This window comes from Phoca vitulina, unplaced genomic scaffold, assembly GCF_004348235.1.
Source record: "Phoca vitulina isolate PV1807 unplaced genomic scaffold, GSC_HSeal_1.0 scaffold30, whole genome shotgun sequence".
NCBI lineage: Eukaryota > Metazoa > Chordata > Mammalia > Carnivora > Phocidae > Phoca > Phoca vitulina.
In genome coordinates this window covers 22,880,806-22,904,317 of record NW_022589733.1, presented here as the reverse complement: position 1 = coordinate 22,904,317, position 23,512 = coordinate 22,880,806, and the positions used below count along the sequence as shown (strand labels likewise).

General features: G+C 39.9%; 1 protein-coding gene across 1 annotated transcript in view; it reads right to left on the bottom strand.

The window, feature by feature from the left end:
• HYDIN (HYDIN axonemal central pair apparatus protein) overlaps positions 1-15,082 on the bottom strand; it is a 340,806-nt gene extending 325,724 nt beyond the window's left edge. The window contains exon 1 of the mRNA XM_032424356.1: positions 14,878-15,082. The gene's annotated coding sequence lies outside the window, so the exon portion shown is untranslated. The remainder of the gene's footprint in view (positions 1-14,877) is intronic.
• Between the last annotated feature and the right edge of the window lie 8,430 nt (positions 15,083-23,512).

The following is a 23,512-nucleotide window of genomic DNA, read 5'->3' as shown; positions in this document are numbered from 1 at the left end:
CTAAGTTTGGCACTCACTTCCCTGGGTCCCTGTTCCTCTTAGAGCTGGCCTGATAATTCTTCACCATCTTATTAGCCTTCTAGTGCCTTGAAGCAGGCTTCTGTTGATAATCTGTCCAGGTTTTCTAGTTGTCCTCGGCAGGAGGACAGACCTGTACTACCTAGTCTACCCTTCTCAGAAGCAGAAATCCTCATTTGCCAAGTGTAGATGGTATAAGGGGAGAAAACCTAATCCATGCCTAAAGAATTTTCCAATGCAAAAATAGAACTTTTTTTTTTTTTAATTTGAGGATAAAACCCAAAAATGAAGCACAACACAAATAGTTCCCAGGACTGGTAGAAGTTACGTTAGAGCACTGCTTAGATGTCTGAAATTAACCTGGATTATCCACTCATGCCACCTAATCCAAGATTTATAGAGCTGATGTCTTGACATCATGATTCATTTTAGGTATCCGATTGAGAAACAATTAGTGTCAACTTGTTATATTAACAATGAATACCTACTTGCAGAACTTTAATGGCCAGAAATAAACATTTTAAGTTTCTCCACCAAGCAACCAAGGACATATTTTCCAGCCCCTTCTCACTTAAAGAACAATAACAAAAGAAAAAGCAATAAACTATTTTGAAAATGTCTATTAAAATGGAGACTCTCTGAGCTTTAGCTAGATCTTTCAGAAAGAGTCTTAATCCATGTATGGATCTGAATTATGAGACACTACTACAGACACCCTCAGATGACATGGTAAAATGCATAGTTCTTGTCTCTGGAATGCCCAGCCTCTCCTTCCAAGTCCATTAACCCTACCAGTATACTCTGGTCCCCTTCAGTCTAGGTTGTCAGGCTGCCCTGTTTACCCTGATCAAACTACAAGGTTATTTAGAGGTAAAATCTCTGGAACTCTCTCCTTCCGTCCCCCTTCCCCATGCTTAGGTTCACCCTACAGGTGTCAGTTGAAACATCACTGCCTCTAAAAAGCCTTTCCTGAAGTCTCATAGCAATTTAACTTTTCACATAATGAGTAAATAATTTGTATAACTAGATTTCTTTTTTTTAAAAGATTTTATTTATTTATTTGAGAGAGAGAGAGTGAGAGAGCACAAGAAGGGGGAGGGTTAGAGGGAGAAGCAGACTCCCTGCTGAGAGGGGAGCCTGATGCAGGACTCGATCCTGGGACTCCAGGATCATGACCTGAGCCAAAGGCAGTCGCTTAACCAACTGAGCCACCCAGGCGCCCTGTAACTCAATTTCTATGTCTGCCTTCTTCATCAGAGAGCAAGTTCCATGGGTCAGAGACCTTGACCATCATCCTGAACACTGCCTAACATAATGCCTAGCATGGAGTCAACAAATATTTGTTGAATGATTGGGTGAGTAGCTGAACCACTAAACCACCTATTCTTTCTTTCTCAAAGATATCTTCATTTTTTTTTAGAAAAAAAAATTTTTGAGACATATTGAGAGAGAATGAGTATATTCGAGGGAGGTGGGGAAGAGGACAGGGAGAGGAAAGAGAGAGCAGGCTCCACACTCAGCACACAGAGCCCAATGTGGGGTTCAATCGCATGACCCTGAGATCATAACCTGAACCAAAATCAAGAGTTGAATACTTAACCACATGAGATTATAACCTGAACCAAAATCAAGAGTTGAATGCTTAACCAACTGAACCACCCAGGTGCCCCTCAAAGGTATCTTCATTATAAAAATGAATCATTTGTCAGATATTTGTAAGTTTTTACTACCCTGCATCTATTTACCCTTCTTCAGGGATCAATATCACTTTTCCTCAGGGAAGCACCCTACTCCTTACCCCAATCCAGGAGTGGCTTATCCCAATATCACATCTCTCTGGCCATAGTGATTGGTTCTGGACATGGCAAATGACTAAAGTGAAACCAATCAGAGCCAGTGAGGCTTAATTCTGACTTTATTGGAACTGCCGAAAAAGAGGCATGCTTTCCTTCCCATTGAGGTTGCCAAAAAGTGGGATATGAGCTTGAAACTCCTGGCAGCCCTCTTGCCCCTATGAGAGGAGAGAGGCTGTTAAGAATGAAGCCACACATGAGGGGCGCCTGGGTGGCTCAGGTCATGATCCCAGAGTCCTGGGATCCAGTTCCACGTCGGGCTCCCAGCTCAGCGGGGAGCCTGCTTCTCCCTCTGACCCTCTCCCCTCTCATGCTGTTTCTCACTCTCTCTCTCTCAAATAAATAAAAATCTTTAAATAAAAAAAAATTTAAAAAAAGAATGAAGCCACACATGAAAACAGTGCCACAAGCCTGAGTTCTGATGACATCATTTAAATCCTTAGATCCAGCCAGGAACTTTTGAGCTATCTGAGCCAATTAATGTTCTTTTTTTTTTTTTTTTATTTATTTACCTGAGAGAGAGAATGGGAGACAGAGAGCATGAGAGGGGGAGGATCAGAGGGAGAAGCAGACTCCCTGCTGAGCAGGGAGCCCGATGTGGGACTCGATCCAGGGACTCCAGGATCATGACCTGAGCCGAAGGCAGTTGCTCAACCAACTGAGCCACCCAGGCGCCCCAATTAATGTTCTTTGACACAAGTGTCATCTGAGCTGTATTCTGTGGCCACAATCTCTTGACAAAGTGAATTCATTATAAATAATTGCAGTCTATCTATTATTTGTATTGTGTAACCATAGCATGAATAACTTGAGAACCATTTAGATCAAAACTTGCAAAAGCAGTTTTTGATGGTCTTATTCGATTTTGTCAAATATGCTAACGTAAACATAACAGACAAGCTGTTTTAAATCCATGTTTGCTTTATTAAAATATAATAACTTCTATTTTATATACCATTGACTCTGTTACCACCAGATCTTAAAGACCAGTTGGCTTGCAGAAATACAAACAGAATGCCTCTGACTTCTACAGCGTTACACATGATAAATGTTCATTTGGAGAATTTGTTTCAATTCACACCATACACACATCACTCAAGGTGAACTATTTTATAAGCTTCTTATGAATGCATATATATTTGTTTATGAATTATTGCAATGAAGAAGAGATACTGAAATTACCATTCATTGATAACTAAAATTCCTTATTTTGGATTTAACCATCAAATCAATGAGGGCTTACTCATATTTTAATATCAACAACAGATGTAATGGCCCCCTTCTGCTGGTTTAGCAAAATTTAAAAATAATTTTTTTAAAAAGCTGCAGTCTACCATTTCTTTGTGACTCTTTTGTGGAAGAAATATAAGCAAAGGAAAATATTGGATATGTTAATTTCTTTTCCTAACACAACAATCCCTAATTCAACTGTCCTTTCCTCTAGTGTGCTGTATCAATTATTCTAATTGGGAAATTTTCTAACATGAGAAAATAATTTCTCATATGCCCACAATGGTTTAGTAGATCATTTTCTCAAATCTATTTATCTTACTTGGATTCAAGAAATGCATACTCAATTAGGAATACTCTCCAACAGCTTTTAACTCCTTTTAATAATCTACTTTTATAAAGGATTTCTTTTGGCTGTCTAGTATAATTCTCCCCACCCCCCAGTTCTCCTTCTTCCTATAAGAAGCCACTGTCCTGTCCAGAAAAGGTAGAGAGACCTGGCCAATCATAGTATTGAATTCTCCTATGCTCTTATTGGTCTTGGGTATGAGCATGGAACTCTAATAATGTCAATCAGAATCCTCCCCTTTAATGATAGCTGGACATTGAGAAAGGGAATTCTTTTCCTCGGGTTTGCTGGGGTGAAAATGAATTTAAAGCTATTGACAGCCATCTTCCCCACTACATGGAAAAAGCTTTTTTTGCAAAAAAAAAAAAAAAGTCAAGGAGATAAAAGCAGAAATGTGAGCAGGATGGATAGATGACAGGAGGAAAGAATGATGAATATGAGTGAACTATACTGCCATTGAAAGCAGTTCTAGGGACGCCTGGGTGGATCCATTGGTTAAGTGTCTGCCTTCAGCTCAGGTCATGATCCCAGGATCCTGGGATCAAGTCCCACATTGGGCTCCTTGCTCAGTGGGGAGCCTGCTTCTCCCCCTGAATGCCACCCCCTCTACTTGTGCTCGTGTTTTCTGACAAATGAATAAATAAAATCTTTAAAAAAAAAAGAAAAAGAAAGCAGTTCTAAACGTTGAGGCCCTGATACAGTTGGTTCATCTTGATTTTATCAGCCATCCTAGTGTCCTAACTAAATGGATTAATAAATTCGTTATTCTAATTAAGCTGTATTGAAGTTTGAACTAAGTTGCTATTACTTGAAACCTAGCACTCTCTAATGATAATTGTTATATTTTTAGGAATCATACATTTACTTAAAATTTACTCCTGGGATTTATTAGGAAGACTTGCAAATAAGTAATACGTGATGGTGTGAGTTGCTATTTCCAAAGCCAGTTGAAAATGCCTTACTTCTATTAGTATAGAAGAGAATAAGCTTATACATTTTGCACTTCTGTATAATGCATAGACTAATTCATCTGAACCATCAAGGTACCATCCAGGATATACCATCCAGGATGCCTAAAAATTTGGATATCATGAAAAATCATTAGATATTTAGATTAGGTAACACAAGATAGGTAATTCCATACACAAATAATTCTGCTCTTCCCAAGTCCACATGTGAATAAAACTAGCACATAGCAAGGTCTCTGCAGAAGTTCACATGGATCCAAAAATTCTGGGTCATCTGGGTCCAGAAGAGATAACTAGAAATATTTCATTTCATACTTTAAAGAAGTATATAACCCTATAGAGGGTTACAGGGAAAATTCTTTACAGAAAACTGGTACATTTTACATGCATTTCCTCTAAGTATTAACAAATTAGAGTTCTTTGCAAACATTATTTAAAAGTGATCCTACTGAGCTAAACTATGGAAAGAGCCTAGATGTCCATGAACAGATGAATGGATAAAGAAGATGTGGTAGGTGTGTGTGTGTGTGTGTGTGTGTGTGTGTGTATATATATATATATGCACAATGGAATATTATGCAGTCATCAAAAAATGAAATCTTGTCATTTGCAACAACGTGGATGGAACTAGAGGGTATTACGCTAAGTGAAATAAGTCAATCAGAAAAAGACAATTATCATATGATCTCACTGATATGTGGAATTTGAGAAACAAGACAGAGGATCATAGGGGAAGAGAGGGGAAAATGCAACAAGACGAAACCAGAGAGAGAGACAAACCCTAAGAGACTCTTAACCTCAGGAAACAAACAGGGTTGCTGGAGTGGAGGAGGGTAGGAGGGATGGGGTGGCTGGGTGATGGACACTGGGGAGGGCTTGTGCTATGGTGAGCGCTGTGAATTGTGTAAGACTGATGAATCACACACCTGTACCCCTGAAACAAATAATACATTATATGTTGATTAAAAAAATAAATTTAAAAAAAGTGATCTTATTTGTTAACCAAATCCCTCTGACAAAAATAATGCCTGGGAATCAAATTTCCTCTCGCAAAAATATTTACAATCCCTTTAAGAAAGCCAGCCATACATATTAGCGCAAACCTGGATTTACTCATTGACCCTTCCAGGGCTCCAACTAACATCAATGAAGAAAGGGACCGGGGCTTTCATCAATCTCTGCCAGCCATTAGGGATGTAGTAATTCCCAGGAGCAAATGAACAGCAAGTTAGCTTGACCCTGCTCAAACTGAGTGCTTTCAACACTAATCACTGGTTCATACATCCTTACCAGCAGCTACTTGTTAAATGCTTTATGTCTACCTTTTATTAAAATGTCAAATGTAATTCTTTTAATTCATACTGGATGGCTGTCGTAACAGAATTCAGTAATGAAAACCAATGACAGAGACTGGCTGCATACTATAAAACTGTACCTGAGCTGTCTGGCGTATAACAGGGTCATTTTTCTTCTTTCATTATCACATTGGTAAATACTGACTGGGAAATTCTTAGTGTGTTGGTGTCACAGAGCTTGGCCAGATCGATTTCCATTACGGTAGTATGAAAAATACCTATATCCAGCCTACATTTCTAGTAAGGACAAAAATAAATTTTTCTCCTAAAATTAAAGAGGACTTCCATTTCCAGTAATGGCAGATAATAGTTGGTTGAACCAACCAATCATGTGAATACTACTAAAAACTTTAGGTGAAAAAAATGTTAATTTCCCTAAAAGTATTAAAAGATTATCAGTATAGTGAGCAATTACCAGACCACAATCTAAATGCAATCAAACACCAGAGAAGTGAAGCACTAAAATTCCATAGCCGCTTCTGCCCCCAGGCATTTGCTAATCTTGAAAAACTGGGGCTTTGTTTGGTGGCCTTGCTGGGCAATGAGACAGAAGTCAATGAGTAGAGTCTGCTCAAGATGGGAAGTATAATGAGAAATCTTTTCACTCTAGGCTGGGACCCAAAATTAAAACTGGCCACTCCATCACCATCCCCAGAAAGCCACAGTAGAACTTGTCATGGTGCTAAGCAGAGAAAGAGAAGAAAAAGAAAAAGTAAAAAAATATCCCAAAAGTTGAGGTCACTTCTGACTCAAAATTGCAGCCCAAGTCCATCCACTAAACTGGCCAGAGAACTTCAAGCCACGAGCTACGTCTGGGTAGTCCCAGATTAACAGATCCCGAGGTGCCTGACAGAAGCAAATATAATTCTACTATCAAGGAAGGCACCATCAATAACAGACCTCAAAAACTACAAATCCCTACAAATAATATTTTAAGGACAATGAGGAACAGAAATAAGCAAACACACAAGAAAACTAGACACCATAAACAAAATTAGCAGAAACTAAAAATGTCAGAAAGATCATCAAAGTTTCATATAGAGAACTTATTAGATACAGACTATAAAACAACTGTGTTTTTACCATTTGAAGAACTAAAAGATAAACCTGAAGATATCTTCAGGGCACATGAATCCATTTTTTAAAAATTACAGCAATTCTGTAAAACAAGTGGACTCCAAAAATGCCAATGTCCTGAAAAACAAAACCCAACAAACATCCCACCACCACCAAATGTCAAGGGAACTATTCTACATTAAAGGGAACTAAAAAGCTTCATAGCTCAATATAGCATACAATCCTTGACTGGATCCAGGATTTCATTTTTTAAAACCACTATAAAAAACATTATTGAAAAACTGGGGAGGGATGCCTGGGTGGCTCAGTTGGTTAAGCATCTGCCTTTGGCTCAGGTCATGATCCCAGGGTCCTGGGATCAAGTCCTTCATTGAGGACTGCTTCTCCCTCTCCCTCTACCCGTCCCCCTGCTTGTGCTCACGCTTGCACTCTCTCTAATAAATAAAATCTTTAAAAACATGGGGAAATACAAACATAGTGTATCAGACAATACTGTATCAATTTTAAGTTTATAGACTGTGATAACAGCATTGTGGTTATGTAAAAGAATGTTCTTAATCTTAGCAAACACCTGCTAACTATATAAAGGAGCAGTGTCATGACATCTCCCTCTGTAAGTCATATATTGCTTTCAAATGGTTCAAGAGAAAGAGAGAGAGAGCAAAAGCAAATGTGAGAATGGTAACGACAACTGATGGATCCAAGTAAAGGGTATTTGGTAAAATTACTTTAAGTTTTCTTTAGGTTTGAAAATTTTTTTAAAACAAAATGCTGTTGGGGGAGAGTTGTACAGCAGATTCGAAAAAGATTCAAGTAGGATATCTAGCAATGAAAGATACAGAGACTAAATTTAGAAATTTCTCAGAAAAGTGGAAAGCATATTTTAAACAGCTGAAGAGAACATGACTGAACTAGAAAATGGATCAGAAGAATTAGGCAGGTCAGTACCTGGAGTGACAGAGGAAAAGAAAACACACAAGGGAGGTCAGAGACATGAAGGACAGAGACCTGACATCATGGGAGCCTCGAGTCACAGGAGAGGAGTCAGAGGTGGTAAGTGAAAACTAATAGCTGGGAAATCTATTGCAATGTTGGAAAAGACCAATATATAGGTTCAAAAAGCCCATCAAATCCCAAGCTACATAGATGGAGAAAAAAAAAAATCCATACCTGGACTCATCTTTGAGAGGGTGAAGAAAACCAAAAATAGAGAAAAATTATTAAAAGAGCCAATAAAAAAGATTATTTTCAACAGAGCCATGGTTACATTGAGAGCTAATTTATCAATACAGTGGAAGCCAGAAGATGATAGAATGATGAATTCAAATGTGCTGGAAGAAAAAACTGCCATTTTTTAATTCTATAACCAGCAAAAATATCTTTCAGGAATAGGGGCGAATTAAGGACAATTTTAGACAGACAAATATGGGAAGTTCACCCTAGCAGACCTCCTTCACACTTAGTTAGCACTGTCTGTGAACTTAAACTGCCCTGAAATGTAAGATTCTGCTCTCCAGCATTCTGCTGTTTCCTCCAACAATCCATCCAATAATGTACAACTATTGGATGGATACAAGAATAACATACAACCATTGCTGAAAATGATTCTGAAACGGTTAATACGCCAATTTACCTCATTTGAAGTCTCCGTACAAGTTCACGAATACACGTACATCCATACTGATGTTCTACTTTTTCAAAATGAGGAACCAAAACAATCTGAACTCAGCAGGGATCTCATTGTCCCTGGCTCATAATAATATGGCTGTCTTATGGTTCTGTATTAATTGCCTTACAAATAGAAATAACATTACCCATATATAAATTTCACTTCTGAACAAAACAAAACAAAACAAAGATCCATGAGTGGTGACCTCCAACTGAACTGGTTAAATTTAGGGACTCATTTGTAAAGGTCAAATGACCTTTGCTGCAAATCTGCTTCTTATGCAGATGAGAAGTTGAACCTGCCCTATGGCACTGGGCATAATTAGCCAGCTGCACTCCCATAATAAGGTGCAGATGGTTAATTACCCCAGCAAATAACTGCTTACTTGTGGGCACAAAAGCCTGTACCTACAATCATTGAAAGTATATTTGGGCCTATTTGTGCTCGTGCAAACAAAACACTTCTTCCAAGGTTTCATCTGTGAACGGAGCGCCACAGGCTCAAACTGCACCACTCTGGGGGAGACCTATTAACACTGCTGGGGGCTGGTTCAAGGGAGGGACCACTGGCCACAAAGCTATATTTAAAATAGTGAAATATTTCACAGGGTGCTGAAACCTTGTTGAAAAAATCTCCTAAAGTTTCCTTGTTGTAATAGGAATCATAAATGAATCAGAATTTGGTTTTCCTAGAATCCAAAGTAAATTCTGTATTCTTTAGATAAAAATTCTGAAATGAATTTTTTCACAAGCAAACATGTCAACATTCGTTGTCTTAAGAAAAAAAAAAAAAGCCTAATTTTCCTGTGCCTTTGAGGAATTTCATGGGCTAGCTGAGCGACCAGAATTTAGAAAGCCATGTAAGATATAACACATCCAATGGTTGTTAGAGACTGTTCCAAAGATCCCATTTAAGAACAGAACAGAATCTATCAGGGGCACCTGGGTGGTACAGTCGGTTGAGCGTCTGACTCTTGGTTTCGGCTCAGGCCACTGTCTCAGGGTCCTGGGATTGAGCCCCATGGCTGGCTCCGCGCTCAGCATGGAGTCTGCTTGAGATTCTCTCTCCCTCTGGCCCTCCCACTCATGCTCTCTCTCTCTCTCTCTCAAATAAATAAATCTTTTTAAAAAATAATTTAAAAATGAAAAATAAAAACATAATCTATCAATCTCCCTATGGCAATAGTAGGATTCAGGGAGAAAGCAGAGAAGGGGTAACTGCTTCCTAAAATCCACGTTTGGAAGTCCTCTGCAGCTGCGAAGCTCTCAGTTTGCAGGGGCAAGATGACAGGGCTGGGGAACAGAATACTAATCTACTTGAATCTGCACAGAACCTTTCCTCTGAAGAACCCACAGGGTGTGTGATTCCATTCAGTTTAATTGTATGTTGGGGAAGAGGAAAAGCTGCTTGCCATGGTTTTAATTGCTAAGAACACACTATCTTTTCAGGAACCATCTGTTTAATTGTAATTACAAGCAGCGATGTAAAAACACAAATGCTTAACAAGTACAAAACTCCCCTACCACTAACAGTTCTAACATGATGAGCCATATCGTGGAAGAGTATGTTGCCTTTTCCCTCTACAATATTTCATGATTTAGCAAATGACAGCCTACCATTTATTATGGAATCTCATTCTGGTAAAGCTGAAGTTATTAATTACTATTCTTAGATTATATCCCTCTGTTATTCCTTTTTATTAAACTTTAATTCCCTCTGAGAGTGGCAGGAATTATATCAGAAATGAAATACATCAGGCCCCCTTTTTTCCCTGCTAAAATCTTTGAGGTTCCATATAATACACATCACCTATAATTAATTACCAGGGACATTCCAAAGTATTGCAAGACTAATTTTTTGGCTTTCATAAACACAAATCTCTGCCTTCCTGGTTTTGAAATATGCTTACAACACTGTTATTATTTTAGGAGCCACAAGTATTGGTAATTGTTTTCAGGCATGAATAAAAATACCTTAACCTTGAAATTTATTTTAATCAGGGATTTTTCAAAGCCACAGCTGCAACTTGGGTGGACTGTTTATAATAAAAACAAGCATCAACAACATAGTTATACAGAACATAGAATTAGGCAAAGTTATTTAACTTGGGCTTACAATAGTGGTTTAAAGAAATAAAAACAGACACAGACACAGTCAGATCATAATGTTGTTAGAGCAACCTTACATTCAGGACATTTTAGATAGCGTACTAAAGCAAGAAGATGCCAAATAAAATGCAGGAGATTTATGAACTGCCAAGAAATTACAAGAGATTTCTTCCTTAGTCATTTCACACTAACTTTTCTTTAAAGTCAACCAAGCTGACCCTATGGTATTCATTGTAAGAAGAAGATCACTACTTTGACAAGATCATATACTTTCTGACAAGCTTTTCAACCAAGCAAAGAACATTTTTTTTAAGTCAAGAACATTTTTTAAAAGCCCACTCTTCTTTCCTACCATCACAAGGGGTAACTATGACTCTTAAAAAAAAATCAGAACTTAAGCACTTTAAATCCTCAAAGAAATGAAAAGACTGAGTGCACAGTTTTTCAAATGAAATCACAGTGGAGACATCTGGTCATTTGTCAATTTCTCACTTGTCCTTCTCTGCCCAAACTGAAACACTCCCCGCCATGATTCGACAATCATTTTTGCCTTATTTCAAACCCTCATTCCCCTTGCAAGACATTTTATATAAGAGCAACCAAATGCTAAGTGCCTCCGCAGTGTTAATGAGGGAACAGATCTTGGAAGGAATCATTTGAGAAGAGACTGCCTGCAGGAAATGGTTATTTCTTCACTTTCAATGATAGCAACCATGATCGAGTCTATTACTATCCCCTGTGCTCTGACATGTGTTCATTCTAAACCAGTAATCTTTGACCTTTGAGGTCTCAGTCCCACTAGGAATCAGAGAACGCTTTCCCCAGAAAAGATGAACATAAACATAAAATCTAAAGGTCCACATTCCCAGGGTCAAGAATCTCTACTTTACACAGATCCCAAAGTGTATCAGTTAAAACATGACTGCAGTACTCATAAGCTATGTGGGTTTCTTTCAAACTTGATGAGAGTTTTCATGTTCTAAATGTTTTTGCTGCTAATGTGGAAAAACATTCTCAAAACTATTTTGAAGTTTGTGAAACTATTCCACTAATTAATAACAAATAATAACTTCCCCTCTACTTTGTGGTTGGTTATAGAATCATTCTCACACACAAGTCAGAGGTATTATATCTTCCCCAAAATAAAGCTAAGTTTGCTCATATACAAATAAAATAACAAAACAATAAAATGATTAAAATGAAACAATTTTAAAACAATGAAAATGAAATAAAATGTAAAACATAAATCTATCAAACTTCGAGAAGAAAACAGAGAAGAAAATCGGTGTTACCTTGGATTACGCAAAGAGTTTTAGATAGCATAATCCATGGAAGACAACAGTGATAAATTGGACTTCCTCAAAATTAAAAAAAAAAATTGACTTCAAAAAACAACTCAATAAGAAGACAACCGAATAGGACAGGGGCAAATGATATGAACAGAAACTTCACCAAAGACAAAAGAGAGTAACAAGCACAGGTTGTTTAACATTATTAGCCATCAAGGAAATGCAAATCAAAAACAGAATGAGACACCACTACACATCTACAAGAATAACTAAAATTAACAGAACTGTCACCTGCTGGCAAGGTTGTAGAGCAAGCAAAACTCTCATACTACGGTGGCAGAAGTGCAAAATGGGACAGTCACTTGGAAAACAGTTTGGCAGTTTCTTATAAAATTAAACACAAACTTACCACAGAACCTAGCAATCCCACTCTGGGTATTTATCCAAAATAGAATAACATATGTTGATACAAAGACCTGTATGTGAATGTTTACAGTAGCTTTATTTATTCCATAATCACCAAATGCTGGAGGCAACCCCAAGTCCATCGACTGGTGGTACACCCATTCAACTGAATAGCACTCAGCAATAAGGAATGAACTACTGTTACATGCGACAGCGTGGATAAATCTCAAAATCAATGTGTTAAATAAAACAAGCCAGACAAAAAGTGCTATATATTTTATGATTCCATTTACATGATATTCTGGAAAACACAGAAACAGAAATCAGATCATTGGTTGCCAAGGGCTGGAGGTAGGGAAAGTGGATTGACTACAACTGGGTACAAGGGAACTTTTTGAGCTAATGGAATCATTCCATATATTAATGTGGTTACATGACTATATATTTTTCAAAAAACATGGAACTGTACACCTAAAAGAGGTGAATTTTATAGTATATAAATTATACATCATCAACCTGACCTTAAAAAATAACTAAGAACATACTAGGAGAAAATACTAATTTAATTTATATCTCAACCTACAAAGTATCAATATCCAGGGTATGTACAGTAATCCTACAAATCAATACAAAAAGGACAGATCATTGAAATTGGGGAAAGATAAAGACAGCAATTCCCAGAAGACCAATTATCAAGAGTCAACAGACATAAACCGCTCGATTTCACTGGTAATCTGGCAAATGTGAATTATAACAAAGTGATAACCATTATTTTTCCATCAGAAAGGCAAACTCTTCAAACACTGGAAATATCAAATGTTGTTGCCTATGCAGAGCAAATACAATCTCTAAAATAAAACCCCAAGAGAGTTACATCAATGGGGATGATGGACTTTCAACTATATTCATACTTAGCTAAATCAAAAGACAGAAAAATAACCCTTAAAAGAGTTGGGTGGTTAAAAACAAACAAATAAAGGGCGCCTGGGTGGCTCAGTGGGTTAAGCGACTGCCTTCGGCTCAGGTCATGATCCCAGAGTCCTGGGATCGAGTCCCACATCAGGCTCCCAGCTCAGCGGGGAGCCTGCTTCTCCCTCTGACCCTCTCCCCTCTCATGCTGTTTCTCTCTCTCTCTCTCAAATAAATAAATAAATAAAATCTTAAAAAAAAAATAAATAAATAAAAACAAACAAATAAAAATAAAATAAATAGTTGGGTGGTTGTCTTTGCTGTTCCAGTCAGTGGGTTGTAGGACGAGGTGAGACAGTCCTGAAAATGCTAGTGTTGGTGTCATCACTGCTGGAACAGTCTGTCAGTCCAGTGCACACTGGGGACACCAAGGAAGGTACCATGAAGGATACTAAGGATTTACCAGCCCAATAAGCAAAGAATGATGCCCAGGAAGCCCTTCAAACAGTGCCAGCCTCCTCGACATTGCCAAGAAAGAAACTGAAGTATGAAATGTGGGCCACAGGAAAATTTAGAGTAAAGACATAATGGAACTAATAAATTTATCCTTCTACTAACTTATGAAGACACACAGGAAAAGTTTATAAATTAGAATTTTAAATATTCTCAGCATGAAAGCTTTTCAATGGCTCAATTTCTGAATTGGATTGCTGGAGGTGATTTAAAGGGACTGTCCAGGGATATTTCTGACTGCATCCAATTTTGATCTTATTAGCACTGACTTCTGAACCTAATACAGAAAAATATGACTCCACCATAGAACCTCATCAAGGGCACATAGATCCTGTGGGTAACAGTATTTTTTTTCTTTCCAGCAAAACACCTACCTTAGTCCTGGACATGAAGTAGGACCTCAATTACTTTACGGAGTAAAGAAGAGTGGGGAAGAATCATCTTGATAAAATACATAGTATTTGAAATATTATGAAACGAAAAGGACAAGACCCAGGAGAGGAAAGGAGCAAGAAACAAATCCAAGGTAACAGGTGAGCACACACAGAGGACAATACACCTGGCATCCAGCACAGGTGGTGATTGAGAGTCTTAGCAACGACCTCTCGCTAGCTGTCATCATGCGGCACTCTCTGAACCCAGAATGCTCCACAGTAAAGGCCGGCTAATCATTAAAATCACTTCACAGGACCGTGGCTACGAAGTGTAACCCTAGAGAAGAAGTACATCTGAGGGTGCATTGGTCAGTCATTGATCCTCACAGTCTTCCTGGGAAGGAAATGGAAGGGTGGAGGCGTGGCACCCTACCTGGCCGAGAAAATACGGAAAATGATTGGCCCAAGGGCTCGTGGCTAAATAGAAGTTAGGAGCAAAGTGAACACCAAGGTCGGAGGTTCTGCTATTTTAATGGGAATAAGAAGGGGCCAGGGAAGGCTGAGGAGGAGCGGGGTCTGGAAAGCTTGGGGAACCCCTGAGATGAAGGGTGGGAACATGAGGAGGGGATGCCCCTGCCAGTCCCTAAGCCCCTCGCACTGTGATCCCTTGATCACTGCACGGACCTCCGACCCCGGTACACCTGCGACTGCCTGTCCATTCTGTGTCCTGCTCCCCACCAAGACCCTGCGTCCAACTCACAGGCGCCGCAGCCAAGGGGCTCCGCACCCGGCTCCAAGCCGCCGGCTCTCCTCCAGCGTCCGGGACGCAGCTGTTGCCATCCGTTGCCACAGCAACCACGGTGCACCGGGCAGCCTAGCAAGCCGCAGCGTGATTGGAGAAGGCAAGCGTCCTTAGCAACTGCCGCTCAGAGCTCTTTGGTGGAAATGAACTTGGTTTTCAGGAATTCTTCGGACACCCTCTCTCCCTAAAGGCACCCTCCAGCAGGCACCCGTCCTAGCTCTTGAAATGTGCTCCATGCGTTATCTCATAAAACATTTCTCTCGCCCTGTTACTGTGAGGGTTCTCATTTCCACAGAAATTTTTAACTTGACACCAATTTTATCTTCAGGTAAAATGTCCATGAATTCCTTTAAGTTTATATGTAAAAATCTATGTCCACTTACGCAGTAGGATGGTCCATAACTATAGATTCTCAAAGGAGCCAGAACCAGAACCCAAGACAGTCCAAAAGAAGAATTTCTATTTGCATTAACACCATCTTCCTTCTTAGAGACCACAGATTATTAAAAACAGTGTGGTTCCTCCTGGACTTCATTTAGACTGTGGCCTCATTCATATCCTGCCTTGAGATATCTCCAAAAGACTTTAACTAACTCTTGACTTTCATTCATTCATTCATTCAATAAATATCTATTGATCACTAATTATGAGTCATACATTTGTCATAGAAGCGCCTTTCTAGCCACTGGAGTATAGCAATTGTGAAGACAAGTCCCTAATTTCTTAGAGTTTTCCTTGTGGTGTGGGAGACAACAGATGAATAAGCAAGATCGTTTCAGTTTATGATAATAAATAAAATGTGGTGATAGGACAGGAAGTGTCTAAGGTAACATGCTCCATAGACAGGGTAGTCAGAGAGGTTCACACTGAGGAGATGGCATTTGAGCCAAGATGTGAGAAGACACTGGCTAGAGAAGAGCAAGGAAGACAGCAACACAGGCAAAAGAGACAGAAAGTTAAAAGAAATGAATTTGAATGTTAGAGAAAATGAAAGGCCAATGTAGCTGAAAAGGAGACAGCTTGTAGGACCGTGGGAAGAGACAATCAGATTGCCCTTCCCCTGGCTCTTCAAAGGACTGGCAACTTCTCCCTCCTCCCTTACTCGCCCATCCCCAGTCACACCCTATCACATCACCCTGTCTTTCCTTCATAGCCCTTATGACTTTCTATTGTCTGTGAGCTCCCTGAGGACCAAGACATTACTCAACACAGGATCCCCAGCACCTAAAATAACTGGCCCGGCATGGACACTAAATAAATATTCGTTGACTACGTGAACCTCCATATCACAAAACTAGAAACTACAGTGGATCATGGGGACAAGACAAAGACACCTCTGCCTTTATGAAGCATAAATGCTTGTGGAATAAATGAATTACAACTATGTGGGCTAACTAAATGTATGCAGAATTGAGTGATTTAGACTATGCTATGGAAAGCTGTTGAACAATTCCCTGGATAATTTCTTCATTCTATTATATTTCAGTTCAATTTCACAAATATCTAGGGTTTGGCCTATGGTATATAGTAATGACCAAGAAGAACACCAGTCTTACCCGTAGAGCTCACAGTCTACCGCCGTGCTGTCTATTACAGTAGCCACCAGACACTTGTGACCATTGAGCACTTGTTTGTGGCTGGTCCAAACTGGAATGTGGAGCAAGTATAATTTCCAGATTTCAAACACTCAGTGCAAGACAAGACTGTAAAATAACTCCTTAATAATTTTTAATATTGATTTCATACTGAAATAATAATATTTTGGATATATTGGGTTAAACAAGACTATTATTAAAAATTATTTTCATTTGTTTCTTGTTTTTAATCTAATTGCTAGAAAATGTTAAATTATGTATGTGGTCTGCATTATATTTCTATTAGACAGCACTGGTCTAGTGGGAGCTGAATGCTAGTTGAATAAACAAGTGATATCTTATCACAGATATTAAAACAGACATTTCAGGGGGCGCCCAGGTGGCTCAGCTGAAAGAGCATGCAACTCTTGATCATGAGTTTGAGCCCCACGTTGGGTGTAGAGATCACTTAAAATAAATAAAAAAATAACTTTTAAAAAATAAAATAGACATTTCAACTGAGGAAGGATAGATAGCAAACTTCAAATAGAGGAACTAGATAAAGAATTTACAAAGAAAATAAGTCAGACAACTCTTAAGTCTTTCACACATGAGAAATAAAAGGGTCAGGAGTTGGTGATCGGGGAGGATTTCTTCAAAGAGAACTGAGCTGTGAGCCCCATCTCCTAACCTTCAGTCAAAAAAAAAAAAAAGGGAGGCTTTGCAGGGACCACCAGTGAGTTTAACCTATCAGGGGGCTTATGTCTGAATCCCACCTGGAAGTTCTAAAGGGCAAGAAATGGGTGAACTAGTCAGCAGACAGCCGAGCAAAGCAAGAATTGGTTGGTTGAGGGTTTTCTATAGAGCAGGTATGGGCCGCTCAAGAAAGATGTGTAGGGTCATTTTGGATCCTTTCTAAGAGGAAAATCTGGTGGGACAAAATGACTTCAGCACAGGGAAGCTGAGAATATTGTCAGGTTCCTAGGGGCCAAGGAAAAGCAAAGCACCAGGCAAACGAGAGATGCATTTGGCCGCATCAAGAGAACAGTTGGGTACAGATGCCTGGTGATGAGGATAAGCTTTCTGAAAGACCCTAGGAAGTGCCCCCCGGGTGGAAGTTTCTGCTTAATCACAGCAGTATCAGACAAGTAACAATGTTCTTACTGCCTTCTTCTTTCCTCCCTCTTCATGCTCTAATCCCAGTGGGGCCAGAAAACAGTTGCCCAACTTGGGGCATAGGTGTGGAGGCTGGCGACGAGCCCAAGTAGAAGAAACAGGAAAGAAGAAGGTGACCCTGCTTTCATTCCCTGGCCAGAGGGTTCTTACTTCCAGGAGCCCAAGCTTAAAAAGGAGGGAAGCCACAACTTTCAAAGTTTTGATGATCACCTTGGACAGAACATTTTAACAACTGTACTGAGACTGGATTTTGACACCTAAGAGGGTCCATAAAAGTCTTGGCACCTGACTGAGTTCAGCCACGGGCAGGGAAACAATCTGTCCCATGGAGACATTTTAAAGAGAAACTAGAAGACAAAAATCAAGTTGCTTTATGATGCAGCCCACAAGTCATGCTTGTCTGACTTAAGGGATACAGAAGAAATATGAGACGGGCTAAAAATATAAGCAGGAACATGTGTTACTCTTGCAGTGTACAGAGCAGTAGAAGATGTATAAAGTTAAGGATTAGAGTGCATATTATCACAGGGAGAAAAACAGATTATCTAAAGACAGAGCACCTCAGAGCCAGACCTACGACTAGCATTTAATCCCCAGCCCCCAGAGGCCTTTCTGGGGCTGCTGAGAACTGCTGCTCCCTCAGGGTCCATCTGCAGCTACTGCACAGTGATGAAAGCCTGGCTTGTGCTTCGTGCCAGATGGACAGGTGGGCAGGCAACACAGAGAAAAACAAATGCAAAACAAAACAAAAACAAAAACCCATGCATCTAGAAATGGATATCCCACTGAAAACTAATTATGGTATTCATAAGTAGATCACATTTGGGGATCTTTATTAACTTACGTTTATTTGCCTTCAACAGGAAGGATGAAGACTGTCTCTATTCTAGATCTGCCTCACCCCTACAGAACCTCACACTTGTACTGGATAAGAGATGAGGCCAGGGCCTGTTCTTTCTAAGGTGTGAGCAAGTAATTGGGTCAATGAGCAGTGAAGACTGAGCCTTCCTTTGACTTCAGAGTGGTTAAGTAGGCCTGTTACCCTGGGGCCTCAAGCCACCCAGCCTACCTCAGCAATCCTGGCCCATGGGACCCATGCAGAGGAGGGCCATGGTCGAGAACTTAGGGGGCAAATACCCAGAAATCATGGATTCACCATTGTAAAGAGCTGTAGAGATCAATGTGTATAAAACTTTTAGAATAATATGTGATCAATGGGGGTGCCTGGGTGGCTCAGTCGTTAAGCGTCTGCCTTCGGCTCAGGTCATGATGCCAAGGTCCTGGGATCGAGCCCCACATGGGGCTCCCTACTCGGAGGGAGGCCTGCTTCTCCTTCTCCCACTCCCCCTGCTTGTTTTCCTGCTCTCGCTTTCTCTCTCTCTCAAATAAATCTTAAAAAAAAAAAAAAAAAAAGTGAGTCCTTAAAGCCATCTACCACATGGGAGTTCTCCAATCATCCAGGTCCCAAATTTCATTTTTCAGACCTCTTTCCTCCATCCCCACACCCTGTTCCTTCACCATTTTTGGACCAGTTTTCCCTGGTCCAAATTTTTCACTTCAATTTTTCACTTCTACACATATTCAAATTTTCCCCCTTCTTTCTAATTCTCTGGCCACTAATCTGCTTCAAGCTGGCTTCATATCTTGCCTTGGTCTAGCACCACAGTTCTCAAAGTGTGTGCTGAGGCACCTCAGGGTACCACAGTGAATTCAGAGGGGTGTCTCTGGATATTTTACATTTTCACAGGAATCACAGCAATATCTGTGGGAAACTGGTAGCTTGAGATAAGTCCACAGTTTCAACTCTAGATTACAATACTGTTTCCAATGACCACATCACATCAAAGCAGGGTTTCCAATAACTGCTGGGATGAAAACAAGCACCACTTGAAAATCAGTGTGGCACAGAAATGAGGACGGTTGTGGTGTGTGATATGCTTCCAAGGTCTGCGAAGGTGTGCAGTGATCAACAGGCATGACTTTGCTAGGACATGTGTCCTCATTAAGCTATCTGGGACCTGATTACTTAATAAATGGAAGAGTTGGCTATTTCTTTTGGCCCACAGATACGGTGAAGCAATTACTAAGACACCACAAATATTGTCCACCTTTTTATTCTTATTTTCCATGAGCAGGAGATGGCACTGAGTCCCATTTCAAAGATGAGCCATGTAGAACGCATCACGGATGCCCCCAGAGAAGAAGACTAGCGGGACATTCCTGAATAGAATGGGTGAGACCATTGATTGTGTCGCTTAGAAAACATAAGCTCATGTTGATTCCTCTTGTGAAAATGTCTAATATGTTCAAGTCAACTCAAAAAGCATATATTGGGTACTGACTCGTTAATTTGGAATAAAAAGCACAAGAGCCGGTAAATCTAGCTTGGAGGCTTAGTTCTACCATCTATCACCTCTCCCAACCTCAGTGTCTGCAGCTACTAAAAGGCACGATTCAGACATTCAAAAAATATTATTTATAAGCCTATTCTGTGCTCAGAAGTGCTCTATCCTGTAAAGCAGTGTTCTCAACCTTTTTTTTTTTTTTTCATTATTTTTTTAAGAGACTGTTTAGACACATCCGTTCTAATTATGCCTCCCAAATTTTAATATCATGTATACACTGCATATCGGTCTATATACTATATATAAATTTGTGTTCTATACATTAAAAAGTGAGATTTGAGGGGTTTTTTGCCCCCTTAAGAACCAGTTTTTGCCCCTTGGGGATGATATCACCAATTGAGAACACACGCCCTAAGGAAACAGAGGAAAACATTTCTGCTTTCACAAGGCCCATGTTGTAGCATGCGAATTTGGATCAAAAACAAATAAAATATCAGATGTGAAAAGTGCTATGAAATAGTAAAGTAGGATGCTATGATGGAGAACGGCTGAGGGGCTGAGCCAGAGGCCCCTGTGAAAGGTGACCCCAGGGGTGAGATCTGAATGACCGCAGGGGCAGCCAAGCACCTACAGGGGAGGAGCTGCTAGTGCGATGGCCTTGCTAGGCACCGATCTGGCGAGGGGCACGAGAAGGGCGGAGCGTGGCGAGCTCAGTGACGCCACCGTTAGAGACAGGGTCGTTCTGAAGACTGGGTATACAGCAAAGAAAAACACTTGATAAACAGTACATTGCTAAATGAATGGGAGGGGTTATTATTTCCAAAACACTGCTTTTAGGCATTATAGGCAGAAAATGACTTAGCTCTGAACCCTGTTGTTAAAAAAAAAAAATAGTTGGTTTTGAAAAACAGCTGAAGAGGCTGGATTCTGGAAAAAGGCTAAAATAACCAAAGATATTAGATAGCCAGACATCTAGATAGACCTAGAAGAGAAAGAAATGTTCGAAGAAATGGTACCTAACATTTCTGAAGTCCTTACCCTTCGCTTCTCTACAGAATGCTTTGCACATAGGGATCCTCAGAAGCCCATGGGGTTATTCTCTTCATTTCACAGATGAGATGCTAAGGCTCCGAGAGCACAAGTGACTTGCCCAAAATCCCCCCGGGCAGTATGTGGCAGGGCTTAGGTCTGTCTGGCCTGAGTCTAAGGTCTTCACCAAGATGATGTCACCCTGTTTCCTCATCTAATTCTATATACACTCCATCTTCTGTGCCTGCCCCTTTGCTATGAGCGATTTCTATTTATTCAATTTGAGCAGCTTGACTTCTCCTGCTAGGACATCAGACTCAGCTCAACAATTAGAAGACTAATTATAATGTTCTTACAGGGCCTAGGAATAAAAACTGTCAGCACCATGTTTAATTACCCACTGTCTTGCTTGTAGGGGGGAAATATATCTTTTCTCATGTCCTGAGGATTAGTCAATATAGACTATGTCTGGGTTGGAAGAGAATTTAAAAGCAGACTTGATTCTGTTTTGGACTTCCTAAAATTGCAAACCGAGAACTGCCAACAGGACCGCACTGCCTGGGATTAACTGTCAAGAGAAGACCCAGAGACACTTGTCATGAGGAGACACCAGACACTTGGCTGTGTCTAGCAGCTATGAGTCATAATTTAAGTGGTAGTGGATGTGAACACCCAGGATCAGGGACTGATTCATGATATGAAAGTGTCATATGGAACCAAAAGCATGTGGTTGAGAAGAACTATAGTTTCAAAGGGATGGACCGAGAGCTCATCTGTGAAAAATTCTGCCAATCATCAGGTATGTATGGTTTTAAGCAGAGGCTTTCATTCTTGTCAATATGCAGGCAAAATCAAAATTGTCTCCTGTTAGGCAAATACTTGATAAAGCAGTGTATACAATTACAGATGCACTTACGCTTTCTTCCCCTTTTTGATGAAAATCTCACAAAATAGAGTTCCTGTATTTGTACGGCCCACAGGTGTAGGAGAATTACAAAGACTGAATAGGTCTGTGTGTGAGGTAGCACACAAAGATATACATGAAACTAGCAATAAGTAAAAACACCAATTTATACCAACCATCCTAGAGAAAAGACTGAACTATCTATTTTCTCCAGAAAATGATACTACAAAATCATTGTTATATGAAGAGGCAATCAAAGATTAGGCAGACAAGAGTATAGAAGAAAATCATCATAAAAATGTGGCAGGCAGCTAATGAATAAAAATCTTATTTTTTTATTTTGTGATGTGTGTGGTACTCATCAGTTTTTTTTTAATTTATAGTTTGTTACAACTCATCCCCCCAAAAAATTCACTTTTGTATTGAGTTTGTATTTGTACTAAAGGGCTTCCAAAACTGTACAAGCTTCAAACCCCACAAAAATTAGCCCCGGATGAAGCTTGCAATCAAGGGGAGATGGGGCACATAAACACAAAAATTAATATGCAAGACATCACAAAATAAATAGCACTGTATTAATCTATAAAAAGATTCTCTAATACATGAGTGGTTAAGAAGGGAAATACTGGTTGGCTGGAGTTGTCAAGAAAAGCTTCAGATGAGGTTAAACTTGAAGGGACCATTGAAGGACCAGTAAAATTTTGACTCACTTATTAATGTGCTTTGATGGATTCTTCAAACAGTGTACAGAGTCCTTGCTTTAGAACAGATCGTGCCAGTCATGGCGCAGTGGGGCACTGAAACTTTAACGTATCCAACGGCTATTCATGAGTGCTTCTTCCATGCCAGGCACTGGGGATGCCAATGGGAACCAACAGAGCCCTAGAGAGCAGAGGGAAAGCAGGGATGAAGCTTCCAGATATGGGGCTGCATACCACATCCCTGTAAACAGCTCATCAGGGCTTAGCCATAGTGAAGACAGCAATTTCTGAGATAAAATGTAATCTTAGGTGCTTTGGAATGAAAGACTGGAGACTGACAAAGCCAGGAACTGCACAGAGGAGAAAATGGTACTTTAGAGGGAAGATGAGACAAGTCTCAGATTCTCTTTCTGGCAAAATGAGGAAGGACATGTAAAATGACTAGATGACCTAGAAGAGAAGAAAGAAATGTTTGGGGGTGCCTGGGTGGCTCAGTCGGTTAAGCGTCCGCCTCTTGATTTTGGCTCAGATCATGGTCTCAGGGTCATAAGATTGAGCCCAGGGTTGGGCTCCATGTTGGGCGTGGAGCCTGCTTAAGATTCTCCCTCTGCCTGTCCTCTCCTCCCCCCCCAAAAAGAAAATGTTTGATTTGAGTCCATATAAAAATTCTGCTGACCATAATATCCTGTAACAGAAATGGAGACAAATATATAAGAACTCACCCATTCATTCATTTAAACACGTATTTCTCAGATACCTAGATATTCAAGACTGTATCAGCTGTGTCAGATACCAGGGACAAAGAGAAGAAATTTTTCAGTTGTTTATTTTCCAGCCAGACTAAACATAAAAGGTAGAGCCTCT